The following is a 27,661-nucleotide window of genomic DNA, read 5'->3' as shown; positions in this document are numbered from 1 at the left end:
CAGCAGAGCTGCCCTAGAGCCTAAGAACCAGGTCAGCAGAGCTGCTCTAGAGCCAGAGAGTCAGGTCAGCAGAGCTGCTGTACAGCCAGAGAAACCAGGCCAGTAGAGCGGCTTTAGAGGGAGAGAACCAGGTCAGCAGAGCTGCTCCAGAGGGAGAGAACCAGGTCAGCAGAGCTGCTCTAGAGCCAGAGAACCATGTCAGCAGAACTGCTTTATTGCCATAGAACCGGGTCAGCAGAGCTGCTTTAGAGCCAGAGAAAAATGTTAGCAGAGCTGTTGTAGAGCCAGAGAACCAGATCAGCGGAGCTGCTCTGTAGCCTAAGAACTAGGTCAGCAGAGCTGCTCTAGAGCCAGAGAACCAGGTCAGCAGACCTGCTGTAGAGCCAGAGAAACCAGGTCAGCAGAGCTGCTTTAGAGGGAGAGAACAAGGTCAGCAGAGCTGCTTTAGAACCAGAGAACCAGATCAGCATAGCTGCTCTGCAGCCTAAGAACTAGGTCAGCAGAGCTGCTCTAGAGCCAGAGAACCAGGTCAGCAGACCTGCTGTAGAGCCAGAGAAACCAGGTCAGCAGAGCTGCTTTGAAGGGAGAGAACAAGGTCAGCAGAGCTGCTTTAGAGCCAGAGAACCAGGTCAGCAGAGCTGCTCTAGCTGACACTGACTGACTGACACTGACTGACTGACACTGACAGATTGACACTGACTGACACTGATTGACTGACACTGAGACTGACTGACACTGACTGACACTGATTGACCGACACTGAGACTGACTGACAATGACTGACACTGATTGACTGACACTGGCTGACTGACTGACCGACACTGACTGACTGATTGACTGACTGACACTGACTGACACTGACTGACACTGATTGACTGACACTGACTGACTGACACTGACTGACACTGACACTGATTGACGGACACTGACTGACTGACAGTGACACTGACTGACTGACACAGACTGACACTGACTGACTGACATTGACTGACTACTCTCTACTACTCTACTACTCACTCTCTACTACTCTCTCTCTCTACTACTCACTCTCTACTACTCACTCTCTACTACTCTCTACTACTCACTCTCTACTACTCTACTACTCTCTACTACTCTCTACTACTCACTCTCTATTACTCTCTACTATTCACTCTCTACTACTCACTCTCTACTACTCTCTACTACTCTCTCTCTACTACTCACTCTCTGCTACTCACTTGCTACTACTCTCTACTACTCACTCTCTACTACTCACTCTCTCCTACTCTATACTACTCACTACTACTCTCTACTTTTACTCTCTACTACTCACTCTCTACTACTCACTCTCTAATACTCTCTACTACTCACTTTACTACTCTCCACTACTCTCTACCACTCACTCTCTACTACTCCACTACTCACTCTCTACTACTCTCTACTACTCTCTCTACTACTCACTTTCTACCACTCACTCTTCTAGTCTCTACTACTCACTCTCTGTTACTGACTCTCTACTCTTCACTCTCTACTACTCACTCTCTACTACTCACTCTCTACTACTCTCTACTACTCACTCTCTACTACTCACTCTACTACTCTCTACTACTCACTCTCTACTACTCACTCTCTACTATTCACTCTCTACTACTCACTCTCTACTACTCGCTCTTTACTACTCTCTACTACTCACTCTCTACTACTCGCTCTCTACTACTCTCTACTACTCACTCTCTATTAGTCTCTACTACTCACTCTTCTACTCTCTATCACTCTTTACCACTCACTCTCTACTACTCTACTACTCACTCTCTACTACTCTCTCTCTACTACTCATTCTCTACTACTCACTCTACTACTCTCTACTACTCACTCTCTAGTACTCTTTCTCTACTACTCCCTCTCTACTACTCTCTACTACTCACTCTCTACTACTCACTCTTCACTACTCGCTCTCTACTTCTCTCTACTTCTCACTCTCCCCTACTCACTCTCTACTAGTCTCTACTACTCACTCTTCTACTCTCTATCACTCTTTACCACTCACTCTTTACTACTCTACTACTCACTCTCTACTACTCTCTCTCTACTACTCATTCTCTACTACTCACTCTACTACTCTCTACTACTCACTCTCTAGTACTCTTTCTCTACTACTCCCTCTCTACTACTCTCTACTACTCACTCTCTACTACTCACTCTTCACTACTCGCTCTCTACTACTTTCTACTTCTCATTCTCCCCTACTCACTCTCTACTACAAGCTCTCAACTACTCTCTTCTACTCACTCTATTACTCACTCTCTACTACTCTACTACTCTCTACTACTCTCTCTACTTCTCACTCCCTACTACTCTCTACTACTCACTCTCTACTACTCATTATCTACTACACACTATTTACTACTTGCTCTCTACTACTCGCTCTCTACTACTCTCTACTACTCACTCTACTACTCTTTAATACTCACTCTACTACTCACTCTCTACTACTCTCTACTACTCACTCTCTACTACTCCACTACTCTCTACTACTCACTCTCTACTACTCACTCTCTACTAATCTCTACTACACTCTCTCTACTACTCACTCTCTACTTCTCACTCTCTACTACTCTCCCTCTACTACTCACTCTCTAATACTCTCTACTACTCGCTCTCTACTACTCTCTCTACTACTACTATCTACTAATCTCTACTACTCCCTCTCTATTACTCACTCTACTACTCACTCTACTACTCACTCTCTACTACTCTCTACTACTCACTCTCTACTACTCACTCTCTACTACTCTCTCTCTGCTACTCACTCTCTACTACTCACTCTCTCCTACTCTCTACTACTCACTCTCTACTACTCTCTATTACTCTCTACTACTCACTCTACTACTCACTCTCTACTATTCTCTACTAACTCTCTACTACTCACTCTCTACTACTCACTCTACTACTCTCTACTGCTCACTCTCGGCTACACCCTCTACTACTCTCTACTACTCGCTACTACTCACTCTCTACTCTCTATTAGTCACTCTCCACTCTATACCTCTCTACCTCACTCTACCTCTCTCTCCACTACTCTCTACCTCTCTACCTCTACCTCACTACCTCTACCTCTCTACCTATACCTCTCTACCTCTCTCTACCTCTCTCTACACGCACACATATGCACAAATATATATATATGCATATATATATTCACTGAAAAAACCATAGGTTTCACACATGTTATAGTTAGCGGAAATTTTACTGATAAAAAACCAATGAAATTACCCCGTTATAGTTAGTGCAGGCAACTATAACTCACGCGACCGCAATCCTATGCGTACATGGGCCATGTACGCACGATGCGCTTCGCGCACCGTGCGCACATGGAGGACATATGATGCACTTCGTTTTGAAAGGTAATATTTTAATTTTTCGTAATTTTTATAAGCCATGCACAAATGGTGCCCTTCCGGCACCATTTGCACACGGGGTGGACAGAGTGTGGATAATTTTTTTTATTTTTTTTTTATTTTTAAATATTATAGTTTATCTTATCTGTTAGACACCAATTGCACACGGGGTGGGGAGAGAGTGGATAATTTTTTTTTTTATATCATTTTTTACCGTACGCGTACGGTAAGCGTAATCAGCAAAATTAGCGAAAAAAAAGAAATTCCGTTTTTGGCCTTGGGGGATCTTTGGGGACTCCCTCAACATGGCTATGTGTGTGGGAGCTGTCTAAACAGCCCCTTTACATGTTTTTGTGCTTTGTATTTTCATCATCACTCTCAGTGCGAGAGAGAAAATGGCGGCCGCCGCTTCCTGGTTTCGGCCGATTCAAATGTTTACTAAGATCTAAGAGCCAATCAGAATCGCGCTCGCGCACGCCACCGTACGCGTACGGTAAGCGTACCGTAAGCGCACCGTAAGCTGGCTCAGATATATATATTGATTTAAAGGCTATTTTCTCAGAATCTACTGAACAGATTTACACCAAACCTACAAAAGGCACTTCCTTGACCTGAGGACTACCTCTCTGCCAAATTTCAAGTAATTCTGTTCAGCCGTTCGGGCTGTAGCCCTGTCTAAAGGTCCTATGGAAAAATGCATGGGAAAAACGCGTTTTGGGACCCCCCTTTTATCTCAGCCCCCGCTTGACGAATCCCCCCGAGACTTTCAGGGTAGGAGCGGAGCGTAGCGCCCCACCTATTTTGAAAAATTCGCGAGGATTCGTCGACCGGCGCCAAAGTTATTCAAAATAGAATGTTGCGGATTTCCTATGGAAACGTGGTCCTAACTATAACTACCTACTGGCGACCGCCAGTAGGTAATGCATATGCATTTATATATATGTATGTGTATATATATATTTACTGAAAAAACCATAGGTTTCAGGGACGTTATAGTTAACTGGACTTTTCACTCGTACAAAACCATTGGAATTCCCCCGTTATAGTTAGTTCAGCTAACTCTAACTCGTGTGCCCGCAATGCACTGCTGATGACGTCACATATTACATCACTCATGACATGATCAGTGACATCACTCATGACATCACTGATGACATCATCCAGTGAATATGTGTTTTTCTGAAAATTACATATGTTTTATATATGTATGTCTCAAGGTCGATGGAAGAATAAATGGGTATATAAGTGTCTAAATGGATGATTTGTTTTTGAAAAATTGATTGTATAACTGACTGATTAAGTGTATCTTAGTGAATACATGGCTTAGTGAGTAATGTTTAAATATGTAAATATCTGTATCAGTCTCTCACTTTGTGTATAAGTGGCTGCATGGGTTGGTGGGTAGCTACATGAGTGTCTATACAGGTTATTAGTTGGTTTTTTGAGTATCAGTATGAGTGTCTGAGTATCTGTATGGTTCGGTGGGGGGTATTACGTAGTGCATAGGTGCATGAATGAGTGACTCACTGTTTGTATGTGTTGAAGACAGCATGTGTGCAGGACTGTATGGGTGGATGAGTGTGTGCATGGGTGTGTTAGTGAGTGAATGACTGTCTCAATAGTGTCTTTATGAGTAACTACATATGTTTTAAACTAGTATATGTGACTATTGGTGTATATAAGTGAGTATATGTGAGAGTGAGAGATTAAAAGAGTTCCTGTATGAATAAGTATGGGTTTCTATAAGTGATTGTTTAAAAGACTAAGTATGTGTAAGTTTCTGTAGAAGTAAGTGTGGTGGTGTGTGTATAACTGTATATGCAAGTAAATGGATGTTTGATTCTTTATTAGCATGAGTGACTATGTGTGTGAGTAACTCTATGGATGAGTGGCGTTGTGTAACAGGATGTATAGGTGTATGAGTACATATGATGAGTGAGTACATGTATGAGTGACTGTATAGGACTGTTGGTGAATGAGTGTATGTGGATCTTAGAATTACTGAATAGATTGTTGTAACTGATATTGGTATGTCCATTGTTTTGAAAATTTTAGTTTCTATTTTTGAAAGTGTGTATCAAAGCTTATATTAGGGGGAGAGGAGGTCTGCCACTCTATCACAAGGATGATGTCATCAGTGATGTCATTTGAGATGTCATCAGTGATGTCACTGACCATGTCATGAGTGATGTAATGTGTGACGTCATCAGCAGTGCATTGCGGGCGCGCGAGTTATAGTTACCTGAACTAACTATAACGGGGGAATTTCAATGGTTTTGTACGAGTGAAAAGTCCAGCTAACTATAACGCCCCTGAAACCTATGTTTTTTTCTGTGAATTTCAAAGGTTTTTTAAATGCTAATTTCTAACTATGCCTACAGAGATAGGACATGTGAAGAAAGAAGAAAAAACGCACAGAAAGAAAAAAAAGAAATGCAGAAAGAAGCAACAGAAGCCCTCAAAGACGAAGAAAAGTGCAGGAAGAAGGATAACGTGCAGGAAGAACAAACAGAAGAGCAGAAAGAAGCCTTGTTGCAAAATCATCCTGTACCCTCAACTTTTTCAGAGGGATACTCGTGGTAACTGAGTTTGACTAACCAGTCCTAGAGCCAGTGCTATGTTATAAGACACTCAGAATACAGTGAAAACACCTACATACACTAGGGAACACTATGCGTTGGGGTCCCCCTGTGATCAGCATGACCTCCTCTGTAAGCCCCTAGTATATAATAGGGCAGGGGATTAAAACTACCTCTTAAAACGAACCACAGGGCGTGTTTGCACACGTCACCTCAGGCCCCGTCCCCTCACTTCCCCACTGTGTAAACACGCCCTGTGGCAGTTTCAAGTTGGGAGATTAAGTCCCCTTGAATCCTGAGGGTCCCTAGGGTCAAACTAGACCACTAGGTACCTCCAGTAAGCGCCACAGAGCTGCTTTGCAGAGAGGTGTAAAAAGGGACGTGGCCTCAGAACACCTGTCTGCAACGCAGCTCCCTGGCGCATACTGGAGATACCTGTTGGGCTAGTTGGCCCACAGGGACCCTCAGTATTGAAGGGGAATTAATTCCCCAACTTACAACTGGCCAGGGGGCGCGTTTGCAGAGTGCTGCAAGGAGGGGGCGTGGCCTCTGGCGCGATGCTGTTCTTTTATTTTTTTTTATTTTTTTAAGAAGGATGGCTGTGTGGCCCCCCTTCTTTTTCTAATTTACTGGCCCTGGGGACCCCATCCCCCAGGGCCTGCACCCTAATTTTTTTTATTGAAAAAAAATAATTTGGCCCTCCCAAGGCCTTAATCGGCCCGGAGACCCCAACCCTATCACCATGACGATTTGCGTGATATTCATTAAAAGGCGACTATGCATAGAATAAATCCACATGGAATGTATATACACCACTAGTGAAGCTCTGACGTGTCTGACGCCCTACCGTGCCTAATCCCGGCGCCCCCGCCGGTGGGTACTCTTCAAGTAGACACTCTTGTCGTTTATTTATACAAACATGGGTAGCTATTGACGGGCACATTTAATCTACACGCACACCAAGCCATTCAAAGGGGATTCGACAAAAATTTGACCAAACTATGCAAGAAACCCCCCTGACGGTTAATAAAATACACATCCACCGCCGGATGTGTAATACTTTTTATTTTACTCTCTGGAAAGGAGACAAACCTCACTTGAGAGTCACAGCGTGCTCCTAGCTGAGCCCAATGCTGTGTTACACCCACCAGTGCCCGCCGAGTGCCTCACACCTCTGTGTTGTATTCCACCAGCTAGTGCGTATGCTATGACACTCTCTAACCCATGTGCACTGTAACACCACCCCGTGAATATGTCATGCCACACTTGCCTTCGCACGGGTTATATTGCCCCATCTAACGTGCCTTCCTCGATGCCTATGTTATAACGCACAGCGCTATGCCATACATATTACAATCTGGGATCCATATCTTTGTCACAGTGCATATGCAACGGTACACTCCCCAGCACATATTTTATATTACATTTTTAGAGACTAGTTAGGTTACACAACACTGCCCTGTGCATATTACACTCCAAGGCGCATATTGCATAGCACGCGCTAGTGCATGTGCTATCTCGCGCTCTCCAATGAATCTGTCATTGCGCACAATGTATTGCATATTATATTTCACGCCCCGGTTCATCTTATATCACACTTTTTGGTGCATAGTTTATACCATATACTATATCTAGTTTTCATTTTCAATCGTGCTCTCAGGACTATGTTCTATATAACACTGCGTCCACCTACCCTTTTCACGGGCATTACATTTTGCGATGGGGGTGGAGGGTCAGGGGGTGTTTCTGCCAAGTGAGCCCGGAGTCACAGTCACAAACGTCCTCTTCTTCATGAATAAAAGTGAGATTATGCTGCATACTTGTTCATATTTTAAGTAGTTCGCACAGACACACATTTTAAAAACAATAAAGTTCCTAATACCCACCTTCTCTGAACAGTTAGCTTGCTGCCCCATCCACCTCCTCCCTATCCTCTGTTGTCTGAATCCATGGACTAGCCTCCTCCCTCCTGCCATACATGGTATGATGTGCTGCCACTGCCCTCCATTTAGCATGATGTACCAGTCCACTCCTCCTGCCCTCCATTGCCCAATTCTATGGCCCAGCATTGACCTCCTGCTTAGCCTCTGTGCTTAGCTTGCTGCCCCTATTCTCCTTCCCCCTGCCCTCCGATGTCTTTGTGCATGCCCCTGCTCCATCCTTTTTGCCCACCATGTTCCATGGACCTGCCACTCCTATCTACTCTGAGTGCTGTGTTGAGCCGCCACTCCCCTCCCACCTGCCTAGCATTGTCAGACGACTGTAACTTGTCCCTGCCACCTCCACCCTGTCTGTCCACATGCCATGCCCCTATCCCCTTCCTCCTGTCCTCCATGGTCCATTTTACTGCCACATCCTTCTGCCCTCCCTGGTCTGTTGTGCTGCAACTGCTCCTCCTGCTGCCCCACGCGGTCTGTTGTGAGGCCCCTTCCCCTGAACTCTCTTGTCTGTGCCCAGGTCCTGACCCTCCCTTCTATCCTCCATGGTCCTGTGTGCATGCCCCTGCACCCTCCTTCTTGCCCATCATAGCCATTGCGCTGCCACTAACCCTCCCGCTTTCCATGCATGGTCTTCTGTGCTGCCATGGCCCCTCCCACCTTCCCTGTGTGGTCAGCTAGCTGCCCCTGACCCCCTCCCACCTTCCCTCCATGGTCTGTCGGTATGCCTTCATAGTCTCATTGTTGCTCTCCATGGTGTGTCTTGTTTCTAGTGCCCCTCCTGCCTGACCTCCATGGTCATCTTGCTGCCCCTGCCCTGCCCCCTTGCCCCCAGCCCTCTGTTTCCATGTGCAGACCCCTATTCCCTCCCTCCTGGCTTGTCTGTTCCATTGTAATGCCCCTTATCCGTCCCTCCTGCCCTTTATGGTCTGTTATGCTGCAGCTTTCTCTCCTGTCTGTCCATTATGGTCAGCTAGCTACCATTGCCTCTTTCCCCTCTGTTCTCTGTTGTCCATGTGCATGGTCCTGTCCCCTCCCTATTGCTTTCTATGGATTGTTGTGCTGCACTCCCATCCCGCATGCGCTGTGTGGTGTATTGTGCTGCTGCAAACACTGATGCCTGCCCTGTAGGGTCAGTTTGGTGCACCTCTCCATGTCCCTCCTGTCCTCTGTTATCCGAGTCCATGTCCCTACCCCAATTCCTCCTGCCTACCATGATCCAATGTACCATACGTGCGAACATTTTGAACTTGGTAAGAGGGAGATTTTGAAAAAAAACCTGGGTTATTGATTTTCCCCTTTGAGTTACATTGAAAAAGAGGAGCTTGTAGACAGGAGACAGATCAAATAAAGCCCATTTGAGCTTAAAAACATTGGACGTTTCCTGGCTGAAACGGGTCTGTTGGTATGTATGGTTGTACTACCACTGCCTCTTCCTTCTGCCCACAATGGTCTATTATTTTGCCAGAGCCTCTCTTGCCTGTCCTGTATCATTGGTTTGTTGCCCCTGCCCCCCTTTCCACTGCCCTCCATAGTCTGTTGTGCCTGCCCAGTGTGGTCAAATTGTTGCCTCTGCACTCTCCTACCTGCCTTCAATTTTCAGAGTCCATGCCCCTGGCCTCTGCCTTTCAACAGTATCCCAATGAACAACTAGATTGCTAACATTCTATATGTATTACAAAAGTGTGGAACGCCTGACGTTATCTTGATGTAATCAAAACTGTAATACCTAGAGTATTTCCTTTAGAAATTACATATATGAGAGGGTCTTATTTACATCAAAATTATGGTTAGTGCTCTAAAAAACTAAAATGAGGACATATTTTCTGAGATTTCAAATAGCGACAAAGAACTTCTAAATTATTTGTAATCTTTGTTTTTTTATCCAGTTGACCACTTGATTAAATGTTGCACCTAGGGGAGAGGATGTGGTGTTACTTCCAGAGCTGCAGACTTTGCAACTGGGGAACCAGGTTGGAGTTTCTGCTTCAGCTCAACATTCTGTGATTCTGGTCAAATCACTTAATCTCCCCATGTCTACAACCAAAATGAATTTGATATTGTGTGATGTGACCAATGCTCATGTAAAGCACTCCAATACCTGACAAGTCTGCACTATATAAAACTGCAAATACACAAAAAATAAGTGTTTTGCACACTTCTGTCATTGGGCTACATCTGGGTGATATTTGTGCTGCATTTGGGCTCTTTTGTCTCTGGTGGCCATCTTGGGAGATTTATTTGTTATGAAGTTTCCTAATTTCCTCATTTACTGCAGTCTCCTCAGTAGGAAATGCTTTCAGTTTTTTACTTTGATTCCATCAAGAAGGTATTCAGATATGTCACACATTTGCCATTAATTCTGAATGTTAGCACTATAGTTGCTCATTAGATCACTGTAGTAAAGCTACTGCTCACCACGGAAGTCTGCTGCTAGTATTAAAAGTTCATGTTTCAGTCTGCATATCAGAATTTTTTAATGAAATAGAAGAGGATTTGAAAAGTCACTCAAAATGTGCCCTAATTTTTCTTTCTTCAGCACTAATCATAATTTCTATGGCAAAATGAACCCCCTCATTGTGTTCCTTTTTAAATTAAATGTTTTACGTATTACCAGTTTATTCCAATCAAGATGGCTTCAGGTGTGCCATACATTTGTCATAAGTAAGACAGGAAGCGCTCTAGTTGTTCTTAAGAACACTCTGGGACATTCTGTCATTGGGCTATACTTGGGCTACATCTGGGTGATATTTGGGCTACATTTGGGCTCTTTTGTTTCTGGTGGCCATCTTGGGAGATTTATTTGTTATGAAGTTTCCTAATTTCCTCACTTACTGCAGTCTCCTCAGTGGGAATACTTTCAGTTTTTTATTTTGGTTCCATCAAGAAGGCATTCAGATGTGTCACACATTTGCCATAAATTCTGAATGTTAGCACTCTCGTTGCTCATTAGATCACTGTAGTAAAACCACTGCTCACCAGGGAAGTCTGCTGCTGGTATTCAAAGTGCATGTTTCAATCTGCATGTCAGAATTTGTTTATGAAATAGAAGAGGATTTGAGAAGTCAAAATGTGCCCTAATTTTGCTTTCTGCAGAACTAATCATAATTTCTATGGCAAAATGAACCCCCTCATTTTGTTCCTTTGTAAATTAAATGTTTTAAGTGTTTCCACTTTATTCCAATCAAGATGGCTTCAAGTGTGCCATACTTTTGTCATAAGTAAGACTGTTAGCGCTCTAGTTGTTTGTTAGAACACTCTGGGACATTCTGTCATTGGGCTATGCTTGGGCTACATCTGGGTGCTATTTGGGCTACATTTGGGCTCTTTTGTCTCTGGTGGCTATCTTGGGAGATTTATTTGTTATGAAGTTTCCTAATTTCCTCATTTACTGCAGTTTCCTCAGTAGGAAATACTTTCAGTTTTTTACTTTGGTTCCATCAAGAAGGCATTCAGATGTGTCACAAATTTGCCATAAATTCTGAATGTTAGCACTCTAGTTGCTCATTAGATCACTGTAGTAAAGCTACTGCTCACCAGGGAAGTCTGCTGCTGGTATTCAAAGTGCATGTTTCAGTCTGCATGTCAGAATTGTTTTATGAAATAGAAGAGGATTTGAGAAGTCAAAATGTGCCCTAATTTTTCTTTCTGCAGCACTAATCATAATTTCTATGGCAAAATGAACCCCCTCATTTTGTTCCTTTGCAAACTAAATGTTTTAAGTGTTACCACTTTATTCCAATCAAGATGGCTTCAGGTGTGCCATACTTTTGTCATAAGTAAGACTGTTACCGCTCTAGTTGTTCGTTAGAACACTCTGGGACATCCTGTCATTGGGCTATACTTGGGCTACATCTGGGTGATATTTGGGCTACATTTGGGTTCTTTTGTCTCTGGTGGCCATTTTGGGAGACTTATTTGTTATGATGTTTCCTAATTTCCTCATTTACTACAGTCTCCTCATTAGGAAATACTTTCAGTTTTTTACGTTGATTCCATCAGGAAGGCATTCAGATGTGTCACACATTTGTCATACATTCAGAATGTTAGCACTCTAGTTGCTTTTTAGATCACTGTAGTAAAGCTACTGCTCACCAGGGAAGTGTGATGCTGGTATTGAAAGTGCATGTTTCAGTCTGCATGTCAGTATTTTTTAATGAAATAGAAGAGGATTTGAGAAGTCACTCAAAATGTGCCCTAATTTTTCTTTCTGCAGCACTAATCATACTTTCTATGGCAAAATGAACCTCCTCATTGTGTTCCTTTTTAAATTAAATGTTTTAAGAGTTACCACTTTATTCCAACCAAGATGGCTTCAGGTGTGCCATACGTTTGTCTTAAGTAGGACTGTTAGCGCTCTAGTTGTTCTTTAGAACACTCTGGGAAGCTGCAGTAGAACACAAAGGAATCAACTGACAGTCTCTGCCCTTGTTGGATGTACATGTTTTACTGAGAATGTCAGACTTCATTCTCACATGACTGAGAAAGATAATGTGAATTTACAGAAAATATGCTCTCAGTTTAGCTTATAGATCACCTTCCAAACCTCTGTGGGAAAAGCATGAGAAAATAGTTTTCTCTCAAACATGATTCATGATATCACAGCAGAAGGCTTTTTCACATGGTAAAATCACCTTAGAACACACCACAATTCCTAAAATGAGTATGGTACCATCAACAAATGATTTATAATGTAACTAAAGTCTTGAAACCTTCTATTAACTGCAATGCTTTTCAATGAGGTGCATTCATGTATATTGGTCCCAAGATGGCTGCCAACACTTCTTGGATGAAGTGCTGACAGCCAATCAGATCTCACGATGAGATGTGTGGTTAGGCTCCGCCCAGATATATATGTGATTTTACTTTTGATCTTCTCAGGAACTACTGAACGGATTTACACCATTTAAGCAAAAGTCACGAGTCTGGACTGAGGACTACCTCTTTGCCAAATTTGGTGTAATTCCGTTGAGCACTTCAGGCTGTAGCTGCGTCAACAGGTCCTATTGGAAAATGCATTGGAAACATTTGTTTTGGGACCCCCCTTTTTACTCGGCCCTCGCTTGACGAATCACCGTGAAATTTTCAGGGTAGGAGCGGACCGGAGCTGGCCAAATGTTTGGAAACTTTCGTGAAGATTCATCAAACGACGCAAACGTTATTCCAAATAGAATGTTGCGGATTTCCCATGGAAAATAGGTCCTAACTATAACTACCTACTGGCGACTGCCAGTAGGTAATATACATACATATATAAACATATGTATAATCTGCATATCTATATAAATACAAATATAAATACATGCATACATATACATATACATATATGCATACATATGCATGTTATTCACATGAAAGTTTGAAAAACACTAATACAAGCAAAGCTAAAAACCCACCAAATTACAAACAGAATTGCTTTAACTTAAACGAGGGCGAGACCTATTGCATTTTCAATGCTTGTTTACTTGGTTCCATCAAGAAGGCATTCAGTTGTATCACACATTTGGCATAAATTCTGAATGGTAGCACTCTAGTTGCTCATTAGATCACTGTAGTAAATCTACTGCTCACCAGGGAAGTCTGCTGCTGGTATTCAAAGTGCATGTTTCAGTCTGCATGTCAGAATTTTTGAATGAAATAGAAGAGGATTTGAGAAGTCAAAATGTGCACAAATTTTTCTTTCTGCAGCATTAATCATAATTTCTATGGCAAAATGAACCCCCTCATTTTGTTCCTTTGCAAATTAAATGTTTTAAGTGTTACCACTTTATTCCAATCAAGATGGCTTCAGATGTGCCATACTTTTGTCATAAGTAAGACTGTTAGCGCTCTAGTTGTTATTTAGAAAACTCTGGGACATTTTGTCATTGGGCTATAATTGGGCTACATCTGGGTGATATTTGTGCTACATTTGGGCTCTTTTGTCTCTGGTGGCAATATTGGGAGACTTATTTGTTATGAGGTTTCCTAATTTCCTCATTTATCACTGTCTCCTCAGTAGGAAATACTTTCAGTTTTTTACTTTGATTCCACCAAGAAGGCCTTCAAATGTGTCACACATTTTCCATAAATTCGGAATGTTAGCACTCTAGTTGCTTATTAGATCACTGTAGTAAAGCTACTGCTCACCAGGCAAGTCTGCTGCTGGTATTGAAAGTGCATGTTTCAATCTGCTTGTCAGAATATTTTAATGAAATAGAAGAGGATTTGAGAAGTCGCACAAAATGTGCCCTAATTTTTCTTTCTGCAGCAATAATCATACTTTCTATGGCAAAATGAACTCCCTCATTTTGTTCCTTTTTAAATTAAATGTTTTAAGAGTTACCACTTTATTCCAGTCAAGATGGCTTCAGGTGTGCCATACGTTTGTCATAAGTAGGACTGTTAGTGCTCTAGTTGTTCTTTAGAACACTCTGGGAAGCTGCAGTAGAACACAAAGGAATCAACTGACAGTCTCTGCCCTTGCTGAATTTACATGTTTTACTGAGAATGGCAGACTTCATTCTCACATGACTGAGAAAGATAATGTGAATTTACAGAAAATATGCTCTCAGGTTAGCTTATAGATCACCTTCCAAACCTCTGTGGGAAAAGCATGAGAAAATATTTTTCTCTCAAACATGATTCATGAAATCTCAGCAGAAGGCTTTTTCACATTGTAAAATCACCTTGGAGCACACCAGAATTCCTAAAATGAGTATGATACCATCAACAAATGATTTATAATGTAACTAAATTCTTAAAACCTTCTATTAACTGCAATGCTTTTCAATGAGGTGCTATCATGTATATTGGTCCCAAGATGGCTGCCAACTCTTCTTTAATGAAGTGCTGACAGCCAATCAGATCTCACGATGAGATGTGTGGTTAGGCTACGCCCAGATATATATGTGATTTTGATTTTCTCAGGAACTACTGAACAGATTGACACCATTTAAGCAAAAGGCACGAGTCTGAACTGAGGACTACCTCTTTGCCAAATTTGGTGTACTTCTGTTCAGCAGTTCGGGCTGTAGCTGCGGCTAAAGGTATTATGGGAAATTGCATGGGGAAAACAGGTTTTGGGACTCCCCTTTTTTCTCGGCCCCCGCTACACTAATCATCTCAAGACTTTCAGGATAGGTGCGGACCAGAGCTGACCCAAAGTTTTGAAAATTTCGTGAAGATTCGTCAATCGGCGCCAAAGTTATTCCGAAAACCAACGGCTGGAAACGCAATTCTGGAAGCCAGTAGTAGCCACCTGGCCCCTTTGATTAAAAGTATACCCTATGGAGAACTTTTAAGATTAAAAAGAAACTGTACAAGACAGACTGATTTTGAAAGAGCTGCTACAGATGCTTTAGAAAGAATTAGAAAACAAGGCTACCCAGAAGATTTACTGAATACAACTCTTACAAGAGTTGAAAAAATATCCAGAAAAAGTCTCCTCACAGACAAGAAAAGAAATCCAGTAAACCCTGATTTACCAGAGTTCAGATTGATATTGACCTATACTAATGAGGTACATAATATTTCTAAAATAGTTAGGCGTAACTGGCATATTCTTCAATCTGATTTAATAATCGGGAAGAATCTATCAAATTGGAGAAGCAGATCATTGAAAGATAATTTGACTCACAGTCATTTAGATCAAATAAAAAGAGATTCTCGGATTAGTGACCTGACTGGATTCTTCCCCTGTACGAAATGCAAGGCATGTAGACACAGTAGTAAAATATTAACATATACATTACCAGGATCAAATACACAAAGAAAAATTAATACATTTCTTACTTGTAATACACCATTCTGTGTCTATGTTCTAACATGTCCATGCAATTTGATGTACATAGGAAGTACAATTTATTCAACTAAAAAACGAATCCTTGAACATGCCAGGGCCATTGAAAAGAAAGACCCAACATATCCTGTGGCCAGATACTTTGCTGAGTTTCACTCAAGCAATAGAAATTTGTTAAAATTCTTTTGTATTGATCATGTTGTAATCAGTGAAAGAGGAGGGAATAGAGAGCTCCGTTTACGAAGACTGGAGACGAGCTATATAGTCGGTCTCCAGACAAAGACCCCAGGAGGTTTAAATGCTGAGGAAGAACTAGCCATTCATCTGGGTTGAAGAGTTAAAGTAGTATTGAGCCAGGTACCCATCAATGATTTGTATATAGGATCAAGCATTTAATCATGTTTTTTCTGTTGTTATTTTTGTTATTTTGAGTTATTTATAAAATGTTAATGCCCATCAAGGGCTTAATTATTTATATTTAAAATGAGAGTATGATTAATTAAATACTCACAGTGCCCATTCAGGGCTCAATTATGAACATGATACATGAGCAGAGAATCGTATACAGCTGTTTCTTGATTCATGGTAGACCGTTATGTCGTACTCCTGCCTGCAAGTCATCGGTGCCAGCCGTGGCGGCAGAAGCCACATAAGTCACGAATAAACCAAATCCCAAGGAGGAGAAGGAGAAGGCACACCCGTTACAGCCAAGAAATTTTATTAAAGCAAAAACAACGCTTTTCAGCTACACAGGCCTTTGTCGAGTTACCACACACTCGCAATAGATGCCATTAAAAGCACTGATATGCATAGAGATGGAAGAAATACTTTCTACTCATAGTGTCGGCAAAAAATATTCAGCATGTCAACACAGAAAGAATTTTAAAATAAAAGCAGAAACAAAATTTCAGATGGTTCCGCATTATACATGTCACTTGCAAAGTTTCACATTATTGCATCATGTGTTACCAATAAAGTTCATTTAAAAAAAAATCTAAATGCTTTGATTGCTGCCTACGGGAGCGTGAATGCACAATAATTAGGATAGAAATAAATAAACAACCTTAACTGAACCTATTTGATCAGGGTCTAAAAAGGCACTCCTACATTCTAGTCTGGGTCAAAGAGTCAGCTAATATGGTTTACACAAAGTGACTTAAACTGCATAAACCCAACACCGCAATGGGATTCAATGCCCTTGCCTGGTATATAGCAGACAAAATGTGATAAAAGCTGAGCGGGAAAAGAAAAATGACACTCCGAACATTCAACCTGTCATCTTCTCCATAATTGATTTATGCAAGGTAGCATTAATAGAAAAACAAATGTATCGATAGATGGGAAAATGTATGCGGAGGCATCCATGAGGAAATATATATATCGACACCATTGTGATGAATTCATATTTGCGCAGTGCTTCAATTTCAAATAGACGGTCATCTGGTGTGTATTGGGATAGAAACCTTATCTGTGACTATAATAACACCGTGAATAAATTAGAGTGAAAGAGGTGTGAGTAATAAAACTCTATGAGCAAATATATGTATGTGGTGCTGGCTGTATTGTTGTCTCTACCGATTAGTCTAGAGAGAACAAGATGCCATCCAGATGATATTTATAGTCTACCTGTGTTAGACGTAATCCTCAATGTAATATACATGACGCACAATTGTATATATCTCACTAACATTCTTATTCGGCAAGTGCCTAAACTGTACTTGGCAACTACTGACAACTGCTTCACATCATCCTGTGAGAGCCCACAATATACATATAAAAATGACTAATTAGGTGATGCAAGGGCCCCCTCTGTGAATCATAAACTGCAACAAATTACAAAACATTATATTGTACAGTTAAAATAAATGCATGATCGATCAAAATGAGAGACATGGCAGTTTAGATATTACACTCCAATATGTGTTGCAAGCTCCTCTTCTCTGTTGAGACCAAAGGGCATGCGGGTATTGAGATCAATAATGTAACGAGATTCTAGAATTCGCATTTGCTTTTCTCGGTCACCACCTCTGATGTGTATATACACTCTGTCAAGCCCTATGAATGTCAATAACTTGTTATTGCTGTTATGGACATTATAGAAATGCCGGGCTACTGGATAATTGAAATCCAAATTAGTTATAGCCCTTAGGTGTTCCAATATCCGTTTCTTCACAGGGAGTTTGGTACTCCCTATGTAACGGAGACCGCATGGACACTCTAATAGGTAAACCACATGGTCAGTGGTACAGGTGATAAATTTGGAAATATTTCTCTCGTTACCATCATAAGTTTTATAGGTTCTACAGCTGGCACTGTTAATGCAGAGCAAAAACCAAAGGAAATGATGGACGGAGTGTTGAACAATGCAAGCACTCACCCCCAGTCAACTGATCTGGGTTTAATCCATCACCGTTTTTTAGCCCACTCTGCCACCCCAGTTCAGACATGGCCATATGCAAATCAGTCTGACCCTGTGCCTCATGGCCTTACAGGCCATGCATTTATGAAAACCTTTGCTTGGCTGTAACCAAGTAGTTTTATAGTAAGTTTGATAATAGCTTTTAACTAATCTATCTTTAAGAGAGGTTGGTTTCCTATAGGTTACAGTAGGGCATGGGATCTGCCTGTACTAGCCCCCAATGCTTTCTCAGTAATGATCTTATTTTGCCTGATTGATTGTTATAGGTGGTAATCATTCTAGGTATTCCGGGTGATCCCTCAGTATTAGAAGGTTCACTCTTTTTAAATAGAACCTCTTCATGTTTTACATTTTTAAATTTGTTGGTTGCCTGGGCTAAAATTTTATTAGAATATCCCCTCGCTTGGAATCTTTTTAGCTTGACTTTGGTTTCATTTTTATAACCTTGATCAGAGCTGCAGTTCATTCGAGCACGCAGGAGCTCGCCATATGGAATGCTATTTAGAAGAGAAGTGGGATAGTGACTATGTGCATGTACCGTAGTGTTGCTAGCGGTCTCTTTTCAAAATAGGCTTGTCACTAATTTTTTATCTTGTACCTCAATTTTGATATCTAAAAATTCACAGGATGTCTGACTTATTTTGTGTGTGAAGCTGAGATTTCGCGTATTGCTGGATAGTGACTCAATCAACCTTAGTGCATGATCTTTCTCGCCTTCCCAGATGATAAACAGGTATTCTAATATCTCAGCCATAAAGGTATACAGTTAGTGAAAATGCCATTGGTGTCTGCCCATACCACCTGCTCCTCCCACCAGCCAAGAAATAAATTGGCCAGGCTGGGGGCAAAGCAGGTGCCCATTGCAGTGCCAGTCTTCTGATGGTATAGCATTTTATCAAACAAAAATATGTTTTCATTCAAACAGTATTTCATCATGAGTTTCAGCATATCTGTATGATCATACAGGGCAATGGGTCTTCTCCCAAGATAGGTCATGCAAGCCTCTACTCCCTGTTCCTGATCAATGCAAGTATATAATGAACAAACGTCCAAAGGTATCATAAAGTGATTCTTTTTCCAATCAATGTCATATATACTTTTCAAGAAATCAGTGCTGTCTTGGCAGTATGATCTTAGGTCTTTAACATATGGTGCCAGGAAATAATCCAAAAAGATAGAGGTATTTTCCAGGAGTCCCCCATTGGAGGAGACAATGAGTCTACCTGGTGGTCTAGTTGCATGTTTATGCACCTTAGGCAACAGATATAATCACGGAATTGGTGGGTTATCATTTTTCAAAAATCTTAGTTCATCATCGTCCAAGAGATCAGCATTCCACCAATTATTCAACATTTCATGATATCTAGTTATAGTATGGTAATAGTTATCCCATGTGATGGTTTCATACCAAGAGGAATCATTAAGCTGTATCATTGCCTCCATTTTGTAATCTGCGGCATTCATCAGGATGACATTCCCCTCTTTATCTGAAGGTATTATGGTTATGGAGGGATCCATCATCAGTTCATTGAGTGCATTTTGTTGACTCTTTGTGATGTTATCTCGCACAGTATAATTTTTAGTGCCTCTTAGATGTATCAATTCTTGTGTCATCACTGAGTGGAATGCCTCTATGTTATCATGGGGCATGCTCGGATTGTATCGAGATTTCACTTTCATGCCGCTTCCACATGTAGAATGGACAGAAAAACCGATGTTGGTTAAAGTGTTACTGATGTTGTTCGTTATATCAGTATTCGTTTCCAATTCATGGATGTTGATAATGGAATTGGCATCTTCAATGGAAAACACGGTTGGATCATTGAGTGGAGCTCTGCATACATTTTCCCATCTATCAATAATAAAAAAAATTATCTTTATGCTACCTTGCGTAAATCAATTATGGAGAAGATGACAGCTTGAATGTTCAGAGAGTCATTTTTCTTTTTCCGCTCAGCTCTTATCGCATTTTGTCTGCTATATACCAGGCAAGGGCATTGAATCCCATTAGCGGTGTTGGGTTTATGCTGTTTAAGTCACTTTGTGTAAACCATAATAGCTGACTCTTTGAACCAGACTAGAACGTAGTAGTGCCTTTTTGGACCCTGATCAAATAGGTTCACTGAAGGTTGTTGACTTATTTCTATCCTAATTATCGTGTAGTCACACTCCCTTACGTAGGCAGCAAACAAAGCGTTTAGAATGTTTTTTCAATGAACTTTATTGGTAACACATGATGCAATAATGTGAAACTTTGCAAGTGACATGTATAATGCGGAACCATCTGAAATGTTGTTTTTGCTTTTATTTTAAAATTCATTCTGTGTTGACATGCAGAATATCTTTTTCCGACACTATAGGTAGAAAGTATTTCTTCCATCACTATGCATATCAGTGTTTTTAATGGTGTCTATTGCGAGTGTGTGGTAACTCGACAAAGGCCTGTGTGGCTGAAACGCGTTGTTTTGCTTTAATAAAATTCCTTGGCTGTAACGGGTGTGCCTCCTCCTTCCTGATTGGAATTTGGTTTCTTCGTGATATATATATATATATATATATATATATATATATATATATATATATATTCACTGAAAAAACCATAGGTTTCAGGGGCGTTATAGTTAGGAATTGGCATTTAAAAAAACCTTAGAAATTCACTGAAAAGACCATAGGTTTCAGGGGCGTTATAGTTAGCTGGACATTTCCCTCATACAAAACCCTAGAAATTCCCCTGTTATAGTTAGTTCAGCTAACTATATCTCGCGCCCCCGCAATGCACTTCTGATGACGTCACATATTACATCACTCATGACATGGTCAGTGACATCACTGATGACATCACTGATGACATCTGAAATGACATCACTGATGACATCACTGATGACATCATCCAGTGAGTCTTTGTTTCTGTAAAGTTTTAATATGTTTAATTAATATATATTGAAAGACCTGTTGAAGAATGAGTGGGTGTACAAGTGTGTGAATGGATGATTTTCTAGGTGCGTATCTGACTCTATAAGTGAGTCATTAAATGTATCTTACTGCAGACTAATGACTAAACTGTGTGAATGTCTGTATGTGTCTGTGTGTTACTCTATAAGTGGCTGCATGGTTTTGTGAATAGCTATATGAGTGTCTATATGGATTATTGATTGGTTGTCTGAGTATCTGTATGGGTGCCTGAGTGTTTGTGTGCGTAGGCTGTGTTTGACTCTGTGCATAGATTTGTGAGTGGGTGATTCTATGGGTGCATGGTTTTAAGAGTGCATCTGTGATGAACTGTATAGTTGAGTGAGTGTATGTATGGGTGTGTTAGGGATTGAATGTATATCTCAGTGGTACATTTGTGACTAACTACATATGTTAAAGGCAGTATATATGCGTGTAAGAGTATATAAGAGAGTATATGTAAGAGTGTGTGATTGTGAGAGCGGCTGTATGGATAAGTGTGTGCTTGTATCAATGATTGTATAAGCGCGTAAGAATGTGGTACTATTTTTATGAGTAAGTGAACTTGAGTGTGTATAACTGCATAGGTGAGTAAATGGGAGTGTAATTAATTATTTGCATGACTGACTAGGTGTGAGAGTACCTCTATGGATGATTGGTGGTGTGTGAGTGTCTATTTAGGTGTATAAATGCATATGATAGTCTTGTACGGAGTGACTGTAAGTATGAGTGACTGTACAGGTGAATGAGTGGGGGTGTATGTAGACCTAAGAGTTAATGAGTGGGTATGTAGATATTGGTTTTTGAGTATCTATGGTTTTGAGACTGGAAGTCTGAAATTTTGAGTCGGTGTATCAAAGGTTATATTATGGTGTGAGAAGATGCGGTAATTTATCACATGGATGACGTCATCAGTGATGTCATCAGTGATGTAATTTGAGATGTCATCAGTGATGTCATCAGTGATGTCACTGACCATGTCATGAGGGATGTAATATGTGACGTCATCAGCAGTGCATTGCGGGGGCGCGAGTTATAGTTAGCTGAACTAACTATAACAGGGGAATTTCTAGGGTTTTGTACGAGGGAAATGTCCAGCTAACTATAACGCCCCTGAAACCTATGGTTTTTTCAGGGAATTTCTAAGGTTTTTTAAATGCCAATTCCTAACTATAACGCCCCTGAAATCTATGTTTTTTTCAGTGAATTTCAAAGGTTTTTTAAATGCCAATTCCTAACTATGACGCCCCTGAAACCTATGGGTTTTTCAGTAAATTTTAAAGGTTTTTTAAATGCTAATTCCTATCTATAACTTATCTCTAAAGATATCATGAAAAGCATTCTAAGTAGGGTGCACATTAGTTTTGTGGAAAAGCATCTTTGTGATTGGTTAAGAAAAAGCAGTTTCAACGTGGAGTACATATCATAGGATAAAATTTGCTCAGATCAACCACACCTGCTACTTGTATTTGGAAGACACTGTTGGAACTTAAAACAATCATTAACTTTTAACCTGCACGTGTCGTTAAATATTCAAGAAAATGTTACAAAAAAATATCATTAAGTTTTAAAAAATGCATGAACTTTTAACCTGCACGTGTTGTAGAATGTTCTAGAAAGTGTGTTGATAGAATACGTTGCACTTCTGACTTCTATGTGTTGTTGAATATTAAAAAAACGGTTCCTATGGAAAATTAAAAAGAAACCAATAGAGAAGTTTTCAAACCTAAAAGAATCAAGGAACTATTCTAATTTATTGTTTACATGTATTTATGTGTGCAGCAACAAAATTATAGGCACAACAGCACTAGGAAGAGGAAGAAGCAGGGAGTGGTGAGGTTCTGGACTTTTAAGAGTCCAGAGGTGTCAGGGAAACAACACCCGAAGACCCCTGAGTTCCTCCTGTCTCGGTGCACAAATAACAGAGACACGGGCTTCTCGATGGCGGCGTCAAAGACCAAGGTTTATTTACTGCAGGGATACAGAAATCATAGGAACCACACAGAGGCAGAATCTACGAGACTGTTCCAATTGTATTAAGTGGGTTGCTTCTTAAATACAAGAAAAATGTCTTGGGGCAACATTACACGAATATTTCTCATGCCTAACCCGGTATCCCAAACAGACAATAAATAAATATCAAACAATGATTAGTTGTGGGTTTTCGGTATTCAATCAGGTCCTCTCGACAGTTTTTCATTCTCTACTTGATCCTCCCCATCATAAAAATCGTAACCTCCCCATTGTAAAAGCCCAGAAAGAAAGGAGCAGAGCCAGGTGCAAAGGATTGAAATGTAGGATAAGAGGTGTTTATGGATCATAAACGGGCAGGGCAATCGTCTTCGGCCTTTCGGTCAGGACAACGGACACGAGAACCAGTATAGCAGGACTGGCCTCAGGCAAGGGAGGCAGCTTGATTCTGCCTAGTCATGTAGCGTCAGCCTTTCTCGGGGCTCGAGCTTACGTGTCCTTAACAAGGTGACTCTGCCGGGGTCATCGTCCGTTCATTGACTATGTGAGGGCAAGAAACAAGATGGATGCCGTAACTAAAATGGATGCCGTGACTTTTAGAGAGAATGCCCTAGTTTCCAGTGAATTTGTGCTAGTTGCGCAGCGAAAACACTGTCACGTATACAATGGATCGTTTGCGGTTCATTGGTACCAAAATCGTGTCAGTACTATGATACCGAATTCACAGGTTCGGATCGCTACTGAACCTCAGACCGTCCTTTTGCCCTTACATAGGCAACAACTCACTCTATGTCAGAGTCCAGTTCTATATTCATCAGGTCACTGATATGTTGTTGTAGCATTACTCTATCCCGTGGCGTATCTCTGAAAACAGGTGGTCTTCTTACGCATGATGAAACACAAACGCTACATAAGGCAGGGACACACTGAATAATGAGACAGCACGAGAATAAAAATACTAACGTAACACCAATGACCATTAGAACCTTCCACCCCCATGCAGATAACAGGTTCCAGAACCATCCCATTAGTGACCAGTCACCTTCCTCTACGTGAATGGAGTCGGAGATTTTGTGTAACTTAGAGATGGCCTTGTATACTGTTGGCGCATTATCTGGGATAAAAACGCAGCAACTTGATTGGATCATTTTGCATACCCCACCTCGATCTGCAAGTAACACGTCAAGAACCATACGGTTCTGTAACGTCATGAGGCGATCCGCTTGAAGCTCAGCTGTCAGGTTACTAAGGGCACCTGTAGTTTCAATAATGGTGGATTCAACTACTTGTGTTAGTTGACGCAGGTTTCTACTGTTGACCATAGGCCCGCAGAATGGGAGGAAACCTTTGAAAAAGTCTCCTGCTTCTTGGCCAGCAGTATCCTCTTTACTGAATACACCTCTCACAACTCTCGTTTTGTGATAGTCCAGTGCAGCAGTGTATGTCGGAGGTAACAATTGAGCGATATAACATGAACCTGAGAAGTCAGCGGGCAGCCATGTATATGCTCTGTCTTAATAGGTACCCTTAGCGGCTAAGAATGCAGGGGAAGATTGTGACGGGAACACGTATGTTTCAATGCAGTCACTCTTCCCCAGTCGAGCCTTCGGATTCCTCCCATTCCCTTGCAAACAGACCTGACCTTGGTGGGGTACGACCCAGATCGGAGTTGAGCTCTTACGTTTGTTCTCACCCAGAGTAATGCCATATTCTGTAATGTTCCACCCCATGTAAACTCGCAACTCATCCTTGGGAATGTACGGAGTATTAGTGACATCTCTCACCATATCAGTGATTCCTTTTACCAAGGCTCTATTAGCAGAGTTATACCGGGTGGAACGCGGAGGTCGTGGAGGGTAGGTCTCTAGAGCATAGGCGAACATGGTCTGAAATGCCCAGAATGATCCATTATAACTGAAAGGCAGAACCAAATAAGGGATGCCCTTGTCCATGGTATGTGGTATCATGCCACATACCCAGCAGTTTGTTGTGTTAACCACTAGTTGATGTTGATGCAAGAGCTGAATGAAAGTGTTATTTATAAACTCAGAGCGTCGAGCTTGCTCGTGAGCAGGAAAAGGGTGGAAAGAGTGAATAGTACCAATAGTTGGGGAAAAAGAAATATGGGGAGATACTGTGGACGTAACAGGTGCAAAGATCAATTGAATACCAAAAATAATTCCGCCTACTAGAGTTATAAAAACAATCAGAAGTGTTAGGGCACATTGCATTAGGAAATATTTACTATACAATATGTCATATAATTTTGTCTTGTGCACATTTATGACTTTAACCCGTCGTAATTCAGGAAGCTCCATCGTCTACAACCGTTCGCAACGGATGGTTTGTACCTGTTAGAAACTTACCTCTGTTTATCCTGGGAGTTCCCAAGACAAACAGAAGAAACCGACCTAATGTCTGATTCCCTGTAAATTAAAACAAGGCACACGTTACGACCCTACGGTAACCCAGATGGCAAGGTGAAAGAAACAAAAAATAAAAAAATAAAAATTCTAGCAAACTTCCTGATTGACTGGAATGCAGTATGATCAAAACAGTTTTACAGTCTTTAAACAGAAGGGCAATAACGCAATGTCATTAGTTCATAACATGAGAACGTAGATTATATCTGTACTTTCCGGGTCTTGTTTGGTCTTGAAATAGCTGGTCCACAGGTGCAGAAATGTTCAACTCCACAGGAGACAAGTGTTCACTTTGTGCAATACTTGGTTCAGGATTCAAAGGAGCGGTTTCTGCTGAGGTGCCAAAGTTCTGCGTTTCGGTTCGTGGATGGTCCGTTAGGTACTCTGCATCACCGAAAGGGATGTGCCTAGGAACAGGTTCTGTTTCGGACACACCAATTCCTCGTCTAACCCAGTTGTCATAGGGGAGTGGAAGAGGGACACGCTTTGTGTGGCTGGCGTGCACCCAATTCTTCATTCCAGCTAGCCGTACTGCAGTTCTGGTTACGAGGAGGACCTGAAACGGGCCCACGAATCTTGGCTGAAGGTTTCGAGTGCGTTCAAAATTCCGCACTACAACCTGGTCGCCGGGTTTCAACGTATGGCCTGGACTCTCCGGCAGTTTAGGCAAGGATTCGAATACCTGTTGATGAATAAGGCTCAGTTTAGCAGTCAAGTCATAAAGGTAATCAATCAACATTGGGTATTCGATCTGTTTGAATTCCTTTGGCCTAGGGACTCCCCAAACATTAGCAAGACGACCGAACACAATCTCATATGGGCTAAGCCCTACTCGAGAGTGTACAGTCGCTCTGGTGGACAGTAAAGCTAAAGGCAGTGCGTCTGGCCAAGAGAGACCAGTGGAAGCTTGAATTTTCGCAAGTTTCAGTTTCAGGGTACCATTGTACCCTTCCACCAAACCTGCTGACTGTGGATGATTCGCACTGTGGAATTTTTGTACAATTCCTAGACCTGTACACACATTCTTCATAACTTTCCCTACAAACTCACTTCCGTTGTCTGACCAAACAATCCGTGGCATACCATACCTAGGGAAGTACTCTTTGAGGAGGATTTTGGCAGTGGACATGGCAGTGTTATCCTTTAGTGGGTATGCCTCAATCCATCTTGAAAAGGCACATACTACCACTAGGACATACTTAAGATTGTTACACCTGTCCATGTGGATATAGTCCAATTGAATCACTTCAAAGGGACAAGAAGGGGGAGCAAAATGACCAGTTGGGGTTGGGGTTCCCTTGCCAGGATTATGCATCAGGCATACCATGCAGTTTTTCACCACTCTTTCCGCACACTTAGTAATTCCATCGTTCTTCCATACTGGAGCTAACATTTTACAGATCCCTTTCAAACTGATGTGCGCCGCTCCATGTGCCATCGTGACTACTGCAAGTACATACGCATTGGGTAACATCCAATGTTGCTGCTCAGACAGATCAATCCAACATCCACTTGGATCCATTTTACCCGTTTTCTCCTTCCATTCATTCTTCTCATTTTCAGTTGCCTCATTTTGGATTGCTTTCACACTGTCAATCGTATTCTCACACATTCCTGATTCAGCAATCCATCTTGCAGACGTTGCAACGTACATTCGGCTCGTCATGTTCTTGGCCGTCTCTTTGGCAACCTCATCGGCAAATGCATTCCCTCGGCCAACATCATCCGTAATCTTTCGATGTGCACTGCACTTCACAATCGCAACTTCATTCGGTAGGGTCAGGGATTCCAATAGATCGCTGACTAGCTGTCCATGTTGGATCTTAGTTCCATGAGACGTGAGAAAACCTCTTTCTTTCCAGAGACGCCCAAAACTATGTGCAACGCCGAAGGCGTACTGGCTGTCAGTAAACACATTCACTCTCTTTCCCTCAGCTAAAACACACGCTCTTGTCAATGCAATTAATTCTGCTGCTTGGGCAGAATTCTGACTCACTCTTGCAGCCTCAACAATCGTACTCAAAGTCGTAACTGCATACGCGGCCGTCACGTCACCATTCTGGAGTTTAAAGCAGGACCCATCGACATATAACGTGCCGTCTGGGTCTGATAACGGAGTATCCTTTAAATCAATTCTACCTTTTGTCTCTTCTTCAGTTCTGAAACAACAATCATGGGGCTCTGAATCACTCGACTCCTGAGCAGTCGGCAACAGCGTTGCTGGAT

This window comes from Triturus cristatus, chromosome 7, assembly GCF_964204655.1.
Source record: "Triturus cristatus chromosome 7, aTriCri1.1, whole genome shotgun sequence".
Classification (NCBI taxonomy): Eukaryota; Metazoa; Chordata; class Amphibia; order Caudata; family Salamandridae; genus Triturus; species Triturus cristatus.
The sequence above is the reverse complement of the archived record's forward strand: the minus strand, read 5'-3'. Positions refer to the sequence as shown.